The sequence below is a fragment of the Podarcis pityusensis genome, assembly GCF_964106645.2.
Source record: "Podarcis pityusensis genome assembly, chromosome: Z".
NCBI classification, from domain to species: Eukaryota; Metazoa; Chordata; class Lepidosauria; order Squamata; family Lacertidae; genus Podarcis; species Podarcis pityusensis.
The window spans coordinates 22,640,804-22,661,771 of NC_138044.1; the positions used below are offsets into that span (position 1 = coordinate 22,640,804).

The 20,968-nt window shown below is 41.8% G+C and overlaps 1 protein-coding gene and 1 long non-coding RNA gene across 4 annotated transcripts in view; one reads left to right on the plus strand and one right to left on the minus strand.

The window, feature by feature from the left end:
• Positions 1–20,968, plus strand: part of LOC308467998 (actin-binding protein WASF3-like) — an 86,891-nt gene that overhangs the window by 4,207 nt on the left and 61,716 nt on the right. The gene's annotated exons all lie outside the window — the stretch shown is intronic.
• Positions 853–11,319, minus strand: LOC308468070. The gene is made up of 2 exons (XR_013981441.1): positions 7,775–11,319; positions 853–7,461 (listed from the first exon to the last, which is right to left on the minus strand). It is a non-coding gene; the product is annotated as an uncharacterized lncRNA (long non-coding RNA).

Sequence of the window (20,968 nt, forward strand, 5' to 3'; positions counted from 1 at the left end):
GATCTCCAAAAACCCCATAGGATAAATTAGCTCATGAGTTGGAGCTGGGCATATTTACCCTGAAGAAGAAAAGACTGAGAGGAGATATGATAGCCATCTTCACATATCTGAAGGGCTGTCATATAGAAGATGGAATAAGCTTGTTCTCTGCTGGTCCAGAGGGGTGGACCCAAAACCAATGGATTCAAATGAAAAGAAAGGAGATTCCAAATAAAGTGGTACCTTGGTTTACGAACTTAATCCTTCCCAGAAGTCCATTCTTAAACCAAAGTGTTCTTAAACCAAGGTGTGCTTTCCCATAGCAGCGGGGGACTCAACAGGAAGCGGAATGTGTTCTGCTTCCAAGGCAAAGTTCACAAACCAAAACAGCTACTTTCGGTTTTGAAGCATTCTTAATCCTAGTTGTTCATAAACTAAGCTGTTCTTAAACCAAGGTACCACTGTAAACACTAGGAAGAACTTTCCAATGGTCAACAGTGGAATGGGCTGCCTCAGAATGTGGTGAACATTCTTCATTGGATGTTTTTAAACAAAGGTTGGATGGCCATCTGTCAGGGATTATTTAGCAGGGATTGGACTAAATTCTGTGAATCTGTGTCTTCCCTTATTTTAATGGAAGTGTAGGAAGACTGTGTTTTTTATGTGTGATTACTGAGCACCTGAATTCAGTGCACTCATTCTTCCTTTTATCTTTTAGAAACGATCTCGTTGCACTGATTCCTGTAACAATTCCACTTTTGAAAAATGTATGTAGCATTGTTAGGTGTACTCAACGGAGACAACCAAGGATTGTTGAATAAACATGTAATTGGTCACTTATTAAGGACAGCAAGAACAATGATGGCCAGAAACTAGAAAGAAGCAAATATTTTTAATCGTACAAACATGGTATAACATGATTTGGGAGATAGCACTTTATCAAAATCTGACACAAATTTTTTCCATGCCTAGAGGGCAAAAAGAGATAAAGACTTTTGTGGTGGGCTGGTAGCCATTCATAGAGCACATGAACAAAGTCCTTACAGGACAGACTGTACCTGTTGCATTCCGTAATAGATGGTTGTGTCAATGCCTTGACACCAGCAACTTTTGGACTCTCCACTTCAATGCTTACTATAACTTTACTACTATTCTTTAGAGCTTCAGGTTTGTAATGAGGAAGAGGAGTGGGATGCTTAGTTTGTCCTTTTTCTCTTTTAAACAAATGAAGGAGCAGGGTAGGCAGCACCCCTAATGCCTGCACTTAAAGAAAAGCCTTTTTGAGGATGTCACAGGGCTGTCAGGAAACCTGGGCACTCAGAAAGGCTGCAGAGTGCAGATCACTGGCTGGATGATTTGGACTGACCCTGTGGGTGGGGTGTGTGTTGGGGAGAGGGGTTGAGGACTCTGTGATCCCCCTGCAGGAATTCAACCAATGGTAGCCCTTCCCATCCTGCCTGTTGGGCTGGGCTTCTGCTGAGCAGGGCTACAGCAAACATACTGTGCATAATAGCATAGTTGTTTCATGAGATTATGGGGATGGAGCCAGTGCCACAAGTAGTGATTTCTAGGCCCTGGGGCTGGCAGCCAATTTTCTGGCCTCTTTCATCCCCTGGGAAGCAGCGCCAAGCCAAGTTAAGGATAATTGTGGGTCCTGCTGCTGAATTTGTTCAAGTCCCTGCTGCTCAGCTGGTCTAATCCTGCTCTTCAGCTAAGGCACAAAAATATGTTTGTGGTCAGTCTTTGATAGTAAAGGCCTTGATGCGTCTTTCTACCATCAGGCTGCAGACTGTTTCCCTTTCTGGTCTGCTGTCTTTACTAAGACCCCAAGTAGGCAAGCATTGCTAATTTGACATTATTTTAGTTGATGGTGTACAAGTGTGACCCCAGAACCTCACTTTGTGCTCCTGGTTGGGCTCACAGGTGGGTTTAAGACTTGGTGCCCCAAATTTATGATCGGAAGGAGCTATCTTAATCAAACCTACTGGTCCGGACAGCCCTCTACATTTATAAATACCAGAAGATGGAGTATTGCTTTGCTGGGTGCATACAGAGTCCATAAAGTCCAGCATCCCATTTCCAGCTGTGGCCAGCCAGATGCCACACAATAATAGCCCTTCCCTGTACGCTGCCTCTGAACCTGGATGTCATACGAACGTAAGCTGGCGGCCATAATACCTTGTGACACTGAATGCCTTAAATCTTGTTAAACTATGGAACAAGGTGGTAGTGAAGGCCACCAACTTGGGATTAGACAAATGCATGAGGACAAGGCTCTCAATGGCTACCAGCCATGATGGCTATGTTCTCCTTCCAATGTTGGAGATAATATGCCAGTTGCTGGGAATCAAAAGTGGGGAGAATTGCTTCTGTGTTGAACCAAAGTGTTGAACCAAAGGTGAGCTGTTCCAGAAGCTTTGCTAACATCACAATTCAAAGTGTTGGTGCTGACCTTTAAAGCCCTAAATGACCTCGGCCCAGTATACCTGAAGGAGCGTCTCCAACCCCATCGTTCAGCCCAGACACTGAGGTCCAGGTCTGAGGGCCTTCTGGCAGTTCCCTCACTGTGAAAAGTGAGGTTACAGTGAACCAGACAGAGGGCCTTCTTGGTAGTGGCACCCACCCTGTGGAATGCCCTCCCATCAGATGTCAAGGAAATAAACAACTATCTGACTTCTGGAAGACATCTGAAGGCAGCCCTGTTTAGGGAAGTTTTTAATGTTTGATGCTTTATCGTGTTTTTAATATTCTGTTGGGAGGTGTCCAGAGTGGCTGGGGAAACCTAGTCAGATGGGCAGGGTATAAATAAATAAATATTCAAGATAACCCAACAATTAATTGGTATTGGTTGCAGCAATGAGCTCATTTGTTTCGATATATGTTAATTGGTTTGCTTTGATGTTATCCTTATCTGCAGAATTGGGGTGCTGGTCTGTGAGCCCAGAAAGGGGAGCTATCTGTAAGGGTTGGGTATTTGCCACCTATGTCCTCATCTAGTGAGATGAAATGATGTACAGTATGCTTTATAAAGAATCTATGCACTTTTACATAAGAAGTTTACATAAGAAATAAGAAGGAAGGATGGAGAAATGAGGCAACTTCAGGAGTTGCACAAAATGAAGAGAAGCGCTGCAGGTGCCCTACCTGTGCTCTAAAGTAGGCCTCACCAAACTGGTTCCTTCCAGCTGTTTTGGACTACAACTCCCATGAGTCTTGGCTACCATGACAGTGCTGGCTAGAACAGGTGGGAGTGGCAGTCCAGATAACCAGGGGCCATCAGGTTGGTAAAGGCTGCTCTAAACAATTCATAATTTTAGGAGATTCTATCATTTTGCACTCTTCTCCTTTCCTCTTTTATATTGTTGTGATTGCATTATTTATTGTAGATCTTGCCTGATAAGCTGCCCCTCCCAAAGAGGTGCAACAATACAGAGCCAGCCTTAAATTACTAGCCATTTACTCATGCAAGGGACTTTCCCTGCCTGCCTCTGCCCCTTGGCGCTCGGCCAGATGTAATCATTCTGAATGTGCTGCTTCCATTAGCTCATCACTGCACTCATGCACGAATAATGTAATCGCTTTGCTGTCTCAGTGCGTTTCCCCATTGCTATGGCTTCGCAGCACCCCAAATGCAAGTAGAAATCTGATCTTAAATGACCCCATCAGCTTGCCTTTGGGGAGGTTTGAGGAGGTTTCTGACATCCCTGGTGGCTCATCCAAAACAATGTACTTTGTTGATTTTGGTGAAAGAGGAGCAGGAAAGGCCTCAGTTTGTGCTTGGCACTCCCCTTGAAAAGAAGCAGACTTAAAATGTGTTTGTGATGATGCTGGTCCTGTTGTGGAGGTGGGGATGATTAACAAATTCAATCCTTCTGGCTAACTGGGAATATGCCCTCACTCACCCAAGTTTAGGATATTCCACCATTCTTCAGCAGAGTTTCTCTTTCATTGAGAAAAATAAGTGGTTCATGTAAATCTAAACTAAGCTTTAATAATACTGTAAAGGAAACTAACAAAATACAGTGGTACCTCGGGTTAAGAACTTAATTCGTTCCGGAGGTCCATTCTTAACCTGAGGTACCACTTTAGTTAATGGGGCCTCCCGCTGCTGCTGCGCCGCCGCCACGGGATTTCTGTTCTCATCCTGAGGTAAAGTTCTTAACCCGAGGTACTATTTCTGGGTTAGCGGAGTCTGTAACCTGAAGCATCTGTAACCTGAAGTGTCTGTAACCTGAGGTACCACTGTAGCATAATGAGAGAAACTAAATACAGTACAACCACTTGAGGCAAGTCTGAGACAAGAAGTAAGAAGAGGCAGTTGCTCCCTCTTAACCAGGGGTTGGCAAGGCTTACCGGCCATGGGCCAGATCACTCCCGTGGAGATCGTCCATGGGCCAGACCAGCGCAGCATGACACTGGAAATCGCATCTGTGCATGTCCGTGGCGCCGGAAATCGCTTCTGCGCATGCCCAGACACCGAAAATCGTGCCTGCGCAGAAGCGATTTTTGGCATCTGGGCATGTGCAGAAGTGATTTCTGGTATCTGTGCGTGTGCAGACGCAATTTTTGGCGCTGCTCGGTGAGTCCCCGGGCCACGCCAGTTTAGCGCAGCACGTGGGGGACTCGCCAAGCGGGCGGTTTGGTTCGGGGGCGGCTCCTGGGCCAGTAAAACTGTCTTCGTGAGCTGGATCCAGCCCATGGACTGCACATTGCCGACCCCTGCTCTTAACTGACATTCTTAACGGAATACACTGGTACCTCAGGTTACATACACTTCAGGTTACATACGCTTCAGGTTACAGACTCCGCTAACCCAGAAATAGTGCTTCAGGTTAATAACTTTGCTTCAGGATGAGAACAGAAATCAGGCTCTGGCGGCACGGCAGCAGCAGGAGGCCCATTAGCTAAAGTGGTGCTTCAGGTTAAGAACACTTTCAGGTTAAGTACGGACCTCCGGAACAAATTAAGTACTTAACCTGAGGTACCACTGTACAGACTGAAGGGAGGGGCTGATTCCAGAGCAAAACACACAAGCTACATACCAAACATTCTACTGATCAAATTAGGCCTCAGATACTATTTCTGGGTTAGTGGAGTCTGTAACCTGAAGCGTATGTAATCTGAAGTGTATGTAACCCAAGGTACCACTGTATACAGAATATACAGTGTAAATTGTTACATTAATAAAACTCCCATTTTCCATTCTGTATCTATCTCATTCTATTATTGTGACTTCCCTCCACCACAGCACAACAACCATTGATATATCTTGAACTTGTCATTGTGTTATATATATATTAGTTACTTTGGCCCCAGAACAATCTTACAATAATTTTTCCACTCCTTTATGAACTTAGTCCATGCATATCAATAAATTTGTTTTGGAACGATGTCTTGTCATATATTCTTCTAAACAGTTCCATTCCTTCTTAAGTTCTTGATTCGACTGAAGTTTAATGGCTGCTGTCATTTTAGCCAACTCTATGAATTCACATAATTTGTTAAACCAATCCCCTACTAAGGGGACATTGCCCCCTTTCCAATTTTTTGCTATCATCAACCTGGCAGCAGGTTGTTTGAACCCTGAGACTTTACCAAATTCCGTCATTTTTTCTAAGTTTAAAGGATTCCCCCCCCCCCAATGTTATTCTTTGAATTCCTTGATCTTTTCTTATATCCAGTGTAAGTATTTCTAGGACTATAATAAACAGTAAGGCGGAAAGTGGACAACTCTGCCTGGTCCCTTTTTCTGTTTGGAAAGACTCCATCATTTCACTATTAATTATCAGATTGGCTTTCTGTTTTTCATAGATTGCCCTTATTCCTCTAGTAAAATGGTCTCCCATTGCTATTAAAGAACTTCCAGGAAACATTGTTGAACACCTTCTCTGCATCCACTAGCATAAAGGCTGCTTTCTTTCCTGGGTTTAAGTCTAGATATTCAATTATATTAATCAATATTCTCATATTATTTTTCATTTGTCTATATGGCAAGAATCTGGCCTGATCTTCATTAATAATATCTTTGAGTACTTTTTTTAATCTATTGGCCAGAATTCCTGCATAAAGTTTATAATCATTATTAAGCAATGAGATTGGTCAATAGTTGTTAACAGATTCTTGAGTTGTTCCTTGCTTAGGTATCAACACTATGTTAGCTGCTTGCCAAGTCACTGGTATTCTTCCATCTTCCAAGATCTTGTTCATAAGTATCTTCAGAGGTAAGGCTAACACCTCTTCTAGTCTTTTATAATGTATTGCTGGCAGACTATCTGGTCCCGGGGATTTTCCAATATTGGCCTTTGAGATAGCTTGGTGTAGTTCCATCATAGATATAGGTGATTTGAATTGTCCACCTTTTACCGCCTTTGGGATTTCCTTTCCCTGGAGATATTTTATTATGTCCTGATCTTCTTCTGTTTTTTAAAAAATATTTTTATTGGTTTTTCCATGTATTCATCTTCTAACAATATTTCTCTAACAATTTTCCATATTTCCCCCCTCCCCTGGACTTCCCTCATATTCCCATTTTGTTTTATTTCCATATTACTCACCCTGAGTGTTGTTTCCCAATTTCCCCCCCATACATATAATCTTACTTTTTGTTATATACAATTGTGTTTGTTTATTCAAACCCTGCCAGTGAGTCCAATTCTTTATGTTGCTTCTTCATATATGCTGTAAATGGTTCCCATTCTCTTTAAAAGTCTTTCTTATCCTTTTCATGTAATTTATCTGTTAATTTTGCCAGTTCTGCATATTCCATACGTTTCCCTTGCCATTGTTCTTTCGTTGGTATTTCTTCTGTCTTCCAAGCTTGTGCTATGTCCTTTTCTTCTTCTGTATCTACCTTGTATAATTTTTTGAAATATCTTACAAAACACTTGCTTATTTCTTCTGGCTCGTCTATTATCTTCTCTTCTGTTTCTCTTTAAAATTGTTCAGATTAGGAACACATTCACAAGATTGCTCTCCTTCTCTGAAATACACTATGCTTCTCACTTTCACTTCTCTTGTCTTTGGATTAAGAATTCTGTAACTTTTGTGCCCCTTCTCAAAGCCAACAAGGTTTAATTTCCATTCCTCTCACCAAACCTTTCTTTGGCAGGTCTGCAATAATCCTGAAGTCTCTATGCCCAAACCTTATGTGCCACAGGTTGCACTTGAATTCTTCTTGACCATATTCTTCTTGACCTGTATCTAGCACAAAGACTCCATTATTTTCTAAACCTTGTGTGTATAAAAGTCCATCTTTGGTAATTACACATCTGTTGTGATTAAAATTTACATTAAAACCATGTTTGGTCAGGGTTGATACACTCAGCAAACTGTTAATTCTGGCAAGTAAACTACACCTCTCACTTCACTGCAAACTGTTTTTCTGCCTGAACACATTTGAGCGAACCTGTTCCTTTTCCTTGCACAGAAATTTTGTGGCCATTTGCAACTGTAACTGTCTCTGATGAGTTTTCATTTAACTCTCTGAAAAAAATAGCATCACATGTTATGTGCAATGAAGCTCCCAAATCAATTAACCAACCAGAAGAGTTACTGTTAATAGTATCAATTTTCCTATAACTTGAGATTGCTAGATAGTTCTGATGAACTGTAAAAGCATTTTTGGTTTGCTTTCTGTCACTACTCTGGAACTTTTCTTTATTAGTAACACTTTGTTGTGTACAATTCCTTGCAAAATGTTCTATTTCCCACACAAAAAGCATATAGATTTGTCTCTTTGTCTGCACCTTGAAAAGCAGCCTTATTTTTAAATATATACGTATCAGTAAATACTTACGTTTCACACTCTGCTGCCTTTTCAGCTCTCCTAGCAGTCTCCTCTTTAAGTCTTGATACAACATATTTCATATCAAGTTTATCTTTAGTATCCTGCATGTATCAAAAACTGTAACTTTCAGGCAAACTTGACAGAATTAAAATCACTTCTTCAAATTTCTTGCCTATAATATCTAAATGAACTCTGTCACTTGACTTAGATGCTTTACTAAATCTCCATTTTCTTTCTATTTTAAATTAAACAGCTTTCTTGATAAATACAGTCTCTCATTCAGAGAGTTTCTCTCATACAACTCTTTCAGACCTTGCCACAACTCTTTGGCAGTCTTAACATTTCTTATGTGGTTTAAGTCACTGTCACTCACATAAATTGAAATTTCTGTCCTTGCCTTTCTGTCCTGCTTTTCCCACTTTACTTTTTCTGCCTCTTCTGCTGATGCAGATTTTATGTCCATAAAAGATAGTTTACTTGAAGTGAGGACAGGCACAGGATTCTCTAGGGCTTTTGTACCTTTTATATACATGGCCATATTATTATTATTCTCTCTCTCTGCCAGACTGGACCCATAACCCAATTGTTGTGGAGGTGGGGGATGATTAACAAAATCAATCCTGTCAGACTGGAAATATCCCCTCATTCACCCAAGTTTAGGATATTCCATGCCTTTCCTCAGCAGAGTTTCTTTTTCTTTGAGGAAAATAAGTGGCTTATGTAAATATAAACTAAGCTTTGACATTAAAGGAAACTGTAACAAAACAGCATGATGAGAGAGGTTAAATACAATATGAGGCAAGTCTGAGGCAAGAAGCAAGAAGAGGCAGTTGGTCCCTCTTAACTGACATTCTTAACGGAACACAGACTGAAGGGAGGGGCTGATTCCGGAGAAAAACACACAAGCCCCACCCACCACATACCAAACACTCTACTGTAGGCACATCCAACTCCCAAAAGACTGTGATCTACTCCCAGTTTTAAAAACCTGGCAGTGATCTACCTATTCTCATTGGAGGGAGGAGGAGCGTGCATGGGGTGGGTGGATTCCCCAGAGTTATTGAACTTTTTTTGCGGAGGGTTGCCCACAGTTGTTGAGCTTTTTTGGGGTAGGATTGCCCAGAGTTCTTCAGCTTTTATTTGTTAATTTTCGGTAAACTTTATTTAATCCCATGATCAGTAAGGGTCCCGCAATCTACCAGGATCAGCCAGGGATCTACCGGTAGATCATGATCTACTGGTTGGACATACGGTACCTGCTCTACTGATCAAATTAGGCCCCGGGGGAGTATCTTACAAAGCGGGTTCTCCTTCATAGAGAGCACGTGTTGTGGTGGGAGCAACCATGACATCCCCTGTTGCTGGGCAGGTTAGTTTGGATGGCCACGAATTTGACTGGGCACCCCCAGTGTTGCTGGGGAAAATTGATGGTTGCAATTTTATTTGATTGATGGGGGTGCTATATAGGTCCCTGTGCGCAGCGTTGCGCTTCCTCTTTTCGCTGAGCACATCGGATTACCCACCCTTGTTGTCGTTGTTGTTTAGTCGTTTAGTCGTGTCCGACTCTTCGTGACCCCATGGACCGGAGCACGCCAGGCACTCCTGTCTTCCACTGCCTCCCGCAGTTTGGTCAGACTCATGTTTGTAGCTTCGAGAACACTGTCCATCCATCTCGTCCTCTGTCGTCCCCTTCTCCTTGTGCCCTCCATCTTTCCCAACATCGGGGTCTTTTCCAGGGAGTCTTTTCTTCTCATGAGGTGACCAAAGTATTGGAGCCTCAGCTTCACGATCTGGCCTTCTAGTGACCACTCAGGGCTGATTTCCTTAAGAATGGATAGGTTTGATCTTCTTGCAGTCCATGGGACTATCAAGAGTCTCCTCCAGCGCCATAATTCAAAAGCATCAATTCTTCGGCAATCAGCCTTCTTTACGGTCCAGCTCTCACTTCCATACATCACTACTGGGAAAACCATAGCTTTAACTATATGGACCTTTGTTGGCAAGGTGATGTCTATGCTATTTAGGATGCTGTCTAGGTTTGTCGTTGCTCTTCTCCCAGGAAGCAGGCGTCTTTTAATTTTGTGACTGCTGTCACCATCTGCAGTGATCATGGAGCCCAAGAAAGTAAAATCTCTCACTGCCTGCATTTCTTCCCCTTCTATTTGCCAGGAGGTGATGTGACCATCCTCCCTTTAATTAGGGTTTGTTTGCGCTGACCTTGCTATGCCTGTCATGGGGTCGTCTGCTTTGGATCAGGGGCCTGGTAGGAATTTTACCATTTGGCTGATTGGCTGGGGCCATTTGGGTTTGCCTACTGCAGAGCAAATCGTCACAACTTGTAAGGTTGTGGTTAGGCATTGGTTAATTTTTTGGTTGGTGGAGGGGATGTGGTTGGCTGTGCCTGCCCCTCCAATGCTGCTGCTTCTGCAAGGGTATTCCGTTAAAGGAATCCAGGGCCTCGCCATGCTTTTGTCTGTATCCCTGACAAAGGGCTAGGGCCACGCAAGAGCCCCAGGGAGCATTTGGGGAAAGGTGAGAGCCTGGCACCCAGCTTTATTCTCTCCCCAAAATTGTTTGCGCTTACTGACTTCTGCACGGGTGTGGTTGTCAGTTCTGTTCCTACCTCCAAGTGGGAACAGATAGTCGCTAACCAATGCCTAAGCAACCACTCACCTACTGTAATTCAATAAAGTTGTGGCCAAAATTATGCCAAAAACCAAAACAAAAATGATGTGTGAACTGTGTTTTTACTCAGGGGTGTCTTGGGGGTCCTTGACACGCAAGTGCTAGGCTGCATATGTCTTAAAGGAGAGAGATGGTGAACTGAATGCATGTGGTCACCTTAAAAAAGGTAAAGGACCCCTGACAGTTAGGTCCAGTTGCAGACGACTCTGGGGTTGCGACGCTCATCTCGTTTTACAGAACGAGGGAACCAGCGTTTGTCTCCAGACAGTTTCAGCCAGGGCTTTATTTCAGAAGGAACTCACCAGAACTCAGTTCCAGCCCCTCTCAGGTGGGCACCATTGCCATTATAAGAGAACAAGGGAGGTGTTCATGGTTAATTCTGGCATCTCTTTTTCTAGAATAATACTGCTACCCTTATCCTTTTGTGCCCAGAAGGTCACTGTGCTGTGCAGGAGAGTTTCTCCTTAATGTCCCCAAAATATCAGGAGCCCCACTCCACAGTCACTCAGAGCAGGGCTTTCCATGTGGCTGCCCCTTTTTGATGGAACAATGTTACTTTCAAGCAGCTGGGATAGCTCAGTTGGTAGAAAGTTAGATTCTTAATCTTAGAGTCATGGGTTTGGGCTCCACCTTGGGCATGGCAGGGGGTTGGGCTAGATGACCTGTGTAATCCCTTCCAACTCTACAGTGCTATGATTCTAAGATATGACAGGCACCCACAATCTGTACTTTCTCGAAACAATTGAAAACATGTTTGTTTCAACAAGTTTTTCCTGCTGGGTGAAATATCTTTTAGGTGTTCATCTTGTATTGTTTTTAAAACTAATTCAGTTGTTTTTATGGTATGTTTGCAAATCACCTTGAGGCCTATGTAAAATGTGATATATATATTTTTTTAAAAAACCTAAAAATAATAATATTTATTAATTTATTTAATAAAACATGCACTGCTTGATTGTAAAACAACCTCCTCAAAGTTTTTTACAGAAAAGATAAAGCAATAATATTAGCAATAAGAAAAATTAACCACAATAGTTTAAAACTTTCAGAATATCAAAATAACAATAGACTAAAAAACAGATTAAAATTTGCACCAAATTCACACTTCTCTGACTTTTGCAATGCAGTTCTCCAGCCAAGTTATGTGTACCAATGCATATACTGTACTAGGGTAAATTTTGAACCATTTAGAGAAAATTACATGGTGAAATAATTTTGTAAAAATGTGTATATTAGCATAAAGGGACCCCTGACCATTAGGTCCAGTCGTAACCGACTCTGTGGTTGTGGCGCTCATCTCGCTTTATTGACCGAGGGAGCCGGCGTATAGGTTCCGGGTCACGTGGCCAGCATGACTAAGCCGCTTCTGGTGAACCAGAGCAGCGCACGGAAACACCGTTTACCTTCCCACCGGAGCGGTTCCTATTTATCTACTTGCACTTTGACGTGCTTTCGAACTGCTAGGTTGGCAGGAGCAGGGACCAAGCAATCGGAGCTCACCCCATTGCGGGGATTCAAACTGCCGACATTTTGATCGGCAAGTCCTAGGCTCTGTCGTTTAACCCACCTTGCCACCCGCGTCCCTTATATTAGCATACATTCGCCCTAAAATGCAGATTAATTTTCACAAGGACTTAAAAACAACAGCCGCAAACTGAAGCGGAATTGTGGAGAACTGAACTTATAATTGGGAAAATGGTAACTACAAGGTACCTCGGGTACAGACGCTTCAGGTTACAGACTCCACTAACTCAGAAATAGTACCTCGGGTTAAGAACTTTGCTTCAGGATGAGAAGAGAAATTGTGCTCTGGCGGCGCGGCAGCAGCAGGAGGCCCCATTAGTTAAAGTGGTGCTTCAGGTTAAGAACAGTTTCAGGTTAAGAACGGACCTCCGGAATGAATTAAGTTCTTAACCTGAGGTACCTCTGTAGAGAGAAAGTAAAACTGACAGACTTAACAATCCCTTCTCCAGAGGAACCAGTAGACTGCCTGGGTATGGAGCCATGTTGGAACCTGAAAAGCTATACTAGCATCCTCCACCATATTATTTTGAAATGCCCAGGAGTATCTGTTGGGGGCTCAATGGGATCTGGTGATGAGGAAATATATTAAACTGTAAAGGAATCAAGTCTTCCTCTTTCTTTAAATCCTCCTGAGAAGTCTTGCTTTACACAAACCTTCCCCAACGTGGTGTCCAGGTGTTTTGGACTACACATTCCCAGCCAGCATGGCCAATGGTCAAGAATTATTAGAACAGGGATTAATTCAAAACATGTGGTAGGGGAAGATTTAAGCGCTGGGGGGGGGGGGGAGTTACAAAATAAAGGAACAGAATGTGAGTTGAAATGGCATCACTGGGGGAAAAAAGTATGGGGAACCTTTGGCTCTCCAAATGCTGCTCCCATTATCCCTGGCCATTGGCCATGCTTGCTGGGGCTGATGGTTCAGTTGTGGTTCAGCAATTTCCAGGGGACCAGAGGTTATGCATATCTGCTGCATAATTTCAACTTCAATTTTAAAAGCATGCAGGTCTTTGTTGGAGTCATTCTAGGCATTTAACAGCCCATGGAAATGCAGGAGCTCATTGTATTGTGAAATAAATAAATAAAATTAAAAATTGTCCAGTAGCACCTTAGAGACCAACTAATTTTGTTCTGGGTATAAGCTTTCGTGTGCATTCACACTTCTTCAGAATCATTGTATTGTGTTGGGGAAAGTGTATTTTGAAAAGGAGCATGCTCTGATGCCAGTGCCAGGCATGTTTGCTCTCGCTCTTTCTCTTTCTCTCTCCCCCCACCTTTCAGACTTAACATGTGCATTGAGTTGGACTGAGCAAACAGATTCATCTCCCAGAACAGAAACAGCTTGGGGAGGTCAGTGGATCTGACAGAGCTGAGATTCCAAAGAGGTTTGACGGATGCATTTTTGGAAACAGAAAAATGCCACTGGAGGAAGTGACCATATGCTGCTAGACAAGAGACATCTCCCCCTCTAAGTGGGGGGGCTCTGCCTTTATGGGAGAATTGCAGAGACTGACCTGGCCTGCATCCCAAGTGTTTAGAAAGAGTGAGCTATGGACTCCTACTCATGATGGAACACCCTTTAATATTTCTTGTAAACCACTTAGAGGCTTCACTACAATCAAGCAGCATACAATTTTTGCTAAATAAATAAACAATAAGAAATCTATTTGGCTCCAATTTCTTTACGATCTATTATTACCTGATATCAGTTCCACAAAATCAGTGGTCTCTTGAATAATCCCCAAATTTCTATTAATAAATTTGTTTCATTTGCATATATTGAAACATAGGGATAATGCCTCATTTATTCTTTGATTTTTCTGTATGCTTTTTACCAATCCATCCCCAAACATGTCTCGAAGTTTTGTAAGACTGTAAGAGGCCCAACACTACCTGGAGAAGCTCTGTGGACGGCACAATAAGGATGCAATGGAGGCAGCAAAGTATGCCTTCTTTGCTGTCTTCACTGCCACTAGGTAGGCTTGACTAGTGTTCGATTGTGTTCCCAGCTTGTTTCCTCACCCTAATCTCTGGAGTATACCAGGGAGCCAAATGGGCTCTACGAAGTGGGAGAGAGTGCTCAGGGGCAATCATTTCAATGGCCTGAACCTTTGGATGTTCCAGAGGCCAGCTAAGTAAAGGATAGGAGATTGTGAACAGGCAACAGAACAGATACTGGTATTCAGAGACATACTGCTTCCTACAGTGGAGGTACAGCATAGCCATTGTGGTTGATAGCCTTGATGTACCATGAATTTGTCTAATCCTATAAAAATGAATGTCTGCTTAATAAGAAGCAGTGTTTGGAAGCTGGTTGCACAGTCAAGTGCACCAGTCACTTAAAATCTGCAAGTGTGTGCTCCTTGAGTGGGCTCGTTGTGCAAGACGAAAGAGGCACTGGAATTCCTCAGTCTTTTGTACCACCCAGATTCTCAGCTGCCATGACAGCCGGCAATAAATTAGAGCCATTCCAATAGCCATTTTAGTTTTCAGCCAGTTAAAATTTATTGCCACACAAGTGGAAAGTAAAATGCTGCAGCAGCTTTCTCCTCGGAAAAAATATGTATTTATTTTTATTCGCATGCATGCATTTCCCAACTTTGTTTCATCATTGAAGTGAAGCAGGTCTATGTAGGCTGTAGGTTTGGTTATTAGAAACAGCAGAAATATGCAGGGTGAACATATGTAACTTGAATATATGTAATAGTCTGAGTATAAGGCAGTTTCCTGTGTTCCTATGATAGACCACTGGCTTGTCATTCCTGTCCTAGACAGAAGCAGGGGACAAACAAGGGCAGGCTCTGTCATGGACTGTGGCCACTCCTACTGCCTTCCTGTGCTGCACTACAGCACTATCCCCATCTCAGTAAATCAGAGGCAAATTCATGCCAAGGCATCAAGAATGTTTGTGTGTGTGCATGCACAGATCTGAGGCATGTATCCTTTCAGGCTCAGCTTACAATGCAAATACTAAAAAGACCAGCCAACATTAACTGATGACAACTCAGGGCAATGGTCTTTCTTGCTTAGTACTATTTGTAAAACAAAGGACTACTTCACACAGCACAGAGATAAACTATGGCAGTAGCTCCCACAGGGGGCAGTGATGACCACTTGCTTGGATAGCCTTAAAAGACAGTTAAACAGATTTGTGGAGGAGAGGGCTACTGATGGTCACTAGCGATGATGTCTTTGCTCTGCCTCCACAGTTGGAGGCAATAATGCTTCTGAATACGAGTTGCTGGAAAGCACAGAACAGGAGATGGCTCTTGTGATTGGGTCCTGTTTACAGGTTTCCTACAGGCATCTGGATGGCCACTGTGTGACAAGATGTTAGACCACATTGGTCATTCTCCAGAAACTTCTTAAGTTCCCCAGGTCCCTTTAAATGGAGCTGTTGAAGCAAATCATGTGCTCTATGACTGAGCTCTAACAGTTCACCCATAGGACATTTACTATTTTCAGAAACATTTTTGCTTCTGTGTGAACCATAGTATTTCCATAGCCTTGCTCAGCTGCTTTTCCTAGGCTCTGCTAGTCTCTAGGCTAAAAGACGAGAGAGTATAATTTAGCTAAGCTGTTTCATTGCACTCTCATGATGGAATGTACTGAATGGAATCTCTCTCTCTTCCTCCCCTTTCTCTCATGCAGTAGCCAAAGTCTTGAACAAGATGACTGCTCATCAAAATACCATTTTGTCCTGACACAATTTTTTATGTTCTGCTCTACTCATTGTCTTTCCAACTTGTTTTCTCTCCTGCATAAGGAACCATTGGATGCCTTATGCATAGTCACCTACTCTGAACCATAGGCACAATGGAGGGCTTGTGGGAGTGGTTGGATGCAGGGATACCAAACAAGTCAACATATACTACTTGGAAGGAAGGGCTTCTGCTCTAGGTCATGTTTGTCAGATTTATTGAGGAAGGGAACCTAGCTCAGTTACGGTGCACTGCATACAGAAGATCCCACATGCCCACAACTGATCTCCAGTTTTCAGCATTTATGGAGGTAGTAATGGGGAGGAAGTACTAACCAACACCACACATTGCAAATATATAACACCAAGCACTACCCATAGGTGTGTATAGGAAACACTCGTGCATATGACTGAAAGTGTTTATGTGTAGACAGAGGTGCACAAATGCACAGTGGTGGCTGGTGAACATTGGGACTGGCAGAGTGAAAGGCACAGAGCCCAACAGTAAGTGGAGCTACAGCCATTGAAAGGTAGAGCCACCTAGGTGCAGCTTTGTCTCCCAATCTCCTACCTACTGATTTCTGCAAGGACAAGACAAAGGGGTAGGAGACTGACAGCCAGTGCTACTCCTTGGACAGTTTGCAAGTAAGAAGGCAGGCAGGTGGAGGCTGGCTGAAGGCAAACTTAGGTTGGGGACAGCGCCCCATTTGCCCAAATGATTTAGCCTCCACTACAAATACACAGAAACAGTGGCCCACATATGCATGAATGTCCTACTGTGGACACAACCTAGATGGTCCTTTGATCTGATCTAGAAGGTTCCTTCATATGTCTTATGTCCATCTGCTGGTATTCATATTCAGAGCATAGCCATCATGGCTAGTAGCCGTTGATAGTCTTAGTGGCCATGAATTTGTCCAGTCCTCTACTGAAGCCATCCAAGTTTAATAACAAAATGCCTTTGCACACATGATTAAGTAAACCCATCAGTGATTTCATGCATTTATTTAATTAATTGTGAGACTGAATTACTTAATTGCTTCTGAAGATGCTTAATTGTCCTGGCTGCCTTAATTATACAACTTACAGTGAGAACGTTCAGTCCCTGCGGAATGTTTAATTGTTCTGCATTCCCCTAAAACACCATTTTGTGTAATAAAACTGCATGTTTAGTGTGTCTTTCAGGATCTGCTCATTTTTCCTTTTCAGAGTTTTGGACTTTCATGGTTTTAACTCTTCAGGCTGTGATTTCCGGAGGCTGGGTTCATAGCAAACACAGGTGTCACCATCCATGTGTTTGCTGGACCTGATAGGAGCAGTATACAAAGCATCTGGGGGCTCAAGATGGGGGAAGGCTGGTCTAGACAATGCATAGGCATGTCTTAGATGACACACTGGCATCCCATCCTCTATTATTAATAATAATTACATTTATATTCTACCTTTATTCTAAGGAGCTAAAGGTGGCATGCACAGTTTTCCCTCTCCCAAATTTTATCCTTACAATTGTGTAACAGGAGCAATGGTCCCAAAATACCAGAAAGTGTCTGGAATAGTGGTAATACTGAAACCAGGTAAAGATTCAGAGACTCCAGAATCATTTCACACATTGGGCAGGATACTAAAATATTTACTGGTATTTTAGCTAACAGATTGGCAAATATATTACCTAGTATAATCCATACAAATCAAGCAGGTTTTGTTAAGCATAGATATATATCAGATCCTGTACAGAAGATGTCAAGCACAGTATATTATTGGAAACTGTCAAGGAATCCACGTGTGATTGCTTCGTTAGATGTTCATAAAACCTTTGATAAAATATGTTGAAGTTATTTGTATCTACTCTTCTCTAAAATTAACTTTGATGATAGTTTTATGTTCGCATTTCAACATTTATATACTAATAGCAAGGCAGTTGTTTGGGCTAATGGACAGGACTCTTCCACATTAGATGTACATAGAGGTTCTAAGCAAAGCTGCCCTCTATCACTACTACTTGTCATGTTAGCAATAGAACCACTTGCAAACACTCTTCAAAATAGTAATAAAATCAATGACATTAGATGTAATGGTCAATCCTATCCGCTCAATTTATTTGCTGATGATATTGCCTGATTGTCTCTAATCCAGAGGTGTCATTGACGGAGGCCATTGGGGAAATAAAAGCATTTGGTAGAGTGACTGGATTGACAATTAATAAAACCAAATCAGAATTGTTGTGTTTGAATGTGCCAATTGATTTACAAGATGAACTAAGAGAGAAGATAGGTTTTAAGATCTGCCCACAATAAATCAAATATCTTGGAATTAATATAACAATAATCTGAAAGAAACTTTATAAAGCTAATTTTCTGACATTAATAAGAAATATTAAGACAGATTTCAAAAACTGGTCCAGGCTGACATTATCATGGATGGGAAGAGTGTTGTTGGTGAAAATGATGGTTCTACCAAAGTTTTTGTTTTTGTTTCAGACTATACCCATTTGTATTTCGATTGAGATATTGTAAAAATGGCAAAAGATAGTAAACTTTGTACACCAGGGTAAAAGACCCAGATTATGATTAGCTGTGATTTACCAGCAGTCTCAGAGGCTGTGCATGTGTGTTGCTTTACTTTATTTACAAAAATATCGCAATGCTACTCATATTCAAAACGTTTTGGAATAATGTGTTGACACAAATAATAAAAAATGGCTGCAAATTGTTTTTGAAAGAGTTATATAGAGCACCAAGTTTACAATTTTTAATACATAAGAAAAACAGTTTTGATCCCATAGTAAATCCATTTGCACAGGCAGATCTGAAAGAATGGAACACGTAGGCATCTAAATTAGCTCCTTCAATCTCGCCATTGTTACCTTTTGTACTGCATCTACTTTTTATATGACAGGAAAATAGCATGTTATTCAGAAATGGAGAGAGAAGGATCTTTATAGGCCAACTGATTTATTTGAAAATGGTTCAACTATATCACCTGAACAAATAATGAGACAATTTGGAGTGCAGAGTATAAATTGGCTTTATGCTAATCAAGTAGTGTATTTTATATCAAATTCTGAAGTTAAAACACAAGCCACATGACCTTTAACATCATTTGAAAATTTGATTTTACATGCAAATGAATATACATTTTTTTAAAAAATCCATACTCTATTAAATATTAAATGAGTTAACAATTGGAGGATGTAATTCTGTAAAACAGCAATGGGAATCTGATTTAGAAATAGAGATTGCCGAGGTAGATTGGAATAATTTGTGGGCTAAAAAACCACTAATATCAGTATCAACTCATATATGAGAAAATACATTTAAATTATTACACCAATGGCATTTGACACCATTACACTATAGCTATATTAATAAAACAATCTCACCACTGTGCTGAAGAGGGTGCAATAGTAGAGGTACAACATATCACATGTGGTGGACGTGTGAGCATATAAAACCCTTCTGGCAGAGGGTATTTACTTACATTAGCTGTATCACAGGTTAACAGGTAGAATGTACCCCAAGTTTGGGATTGTTAACCATTTTTAAAGAAGGGGACTTTTTACCTTCTTATAAAGAACTAATTGCTTTTCTTTTAGTAGCAGCATGCCTGGCATAGAATTGGAAAAGATTGGATGGAACATCTGTGTATTGCTTGCTGGAAACAGAATGCATGGTTTATTGCTGTATCAGAAAAATTAACAAAGAGATGACAAGCATTGAATAATACAAATGATGTAGAAGGTTGTGTGGAAATATGGCATCCTTTTATAAAGTAATTTACTGATAACTGTGCGGAATAACAACCACTGAAACCACAGTCTAGACTTTGGCAAACTTAAATACAGTGGTACCTCGGGTTAAGAACTTAATTCGTTCCAGAGGTCCGTTCTTAACCTGAAATGGTTCTTAACCTGAGGTGCGCTTTTGCTAATGGGGATTCCTGTTGCCGCTGTGCCGCTGGCGCGCAATTTCCGTTCTTATCCTGGGGCAAAGTTCTTAACCTGGAGCAACCACTTCCTGGTTAGCAGAGTTTGTAACCTGAAGCATCTGTAACCCGAAGCGTCTGTAACCTGAGGTACCACTGTAGATTGATTTGTCCTGGAGAGGGGAGTGGGATAAGCTGGAATTTTGTTTTGTTTATTTTTCTTTTTGTAATGGTTGTTATATAATGGATATATAAAGGTAAATGTGGCTGGCACTGTGATCTAAACCACTGAGCCTCTTAGGCTTGCCAATTGGAAGGTCGGCAGTTCGATGGGGCGAGCCGTTTAGTCTTGCTGGCCACATGACCCAGAAAACTGTCTGTGGACAAACACTGGCTCCCTTGGCCTGAAGCAAGATGAGTGCTGCAACCCCATAGTCATCTTTGACTGGACTTAGCCATCTAAGGGTCCTTTACCTTACCTTTTTTTAATAATGGATACACACACACACACACACACACACACACAAACAAACAAACAAACAATAAACCTATGATGGAGGTTAGGCTGAGAGACTGTGTTCATCATTGTTGCTGCATCCCTTGCAGCATCCTCGTGGCTCGGTGCCCAGTGCAAGCAAACCGGTGACACTCCCCAAAGTAGACCTCTGCGGGGAGAATGACATGGAGAATGGTGTAAACTCTGGTTAATCTGCAGTTTGGAACAAGATAGAAGAGACTCTGCCTGGTGTGCAAATATCTTTTGTTTCAGTAACACAGCCTTCACCAACCTGGTGCCTGCCAGATATTTTACCCTACAACTTTCATAATCCCTCACCACTGGCTGTGCTGGTTGGGACTGATGGGAGTTGTAGTCCAGAGCATCTGGAAGCCACCATGCCGATGAAGGCAGCAGTAAAGTGTATTGGGAACAAGAGCCAGGAGCTGTTCTCCCTTGAAAGAATATGAAAGTCAGCAGTTACTCTGACTCTGTTCCTACTGCTAACCAGTACTCACAGGTCCTTGGTAAAGCAGAGAAGAAAATTGGTAGTCCTTCTCTTGTTAAAAGATTTATCAGTGATTCAATTGTTAAAATATTTAGTGGTTTTAGGTGATGCAGAGGCTAATGGAGCCTTAATAATCACAATTTGTCCTAGCTGTAGAGTCATGTTCATTTAATCCTGTTATACTGGCTCTTTGCTCCTTCACTGTTTCTCTATCATCCCAAAGTCTAAAGAATATTCTCTGCATGAAGAGAGCTGCAAAAATGAAAGAAAGAAAGAAAAGAGAGAGAGAGAGAGAGAGAGAGAGAGGGTTAGGTTTACCGCGGTATACAGGAATATTTATTTAATTTACTTCATAAAATTGATACTTCA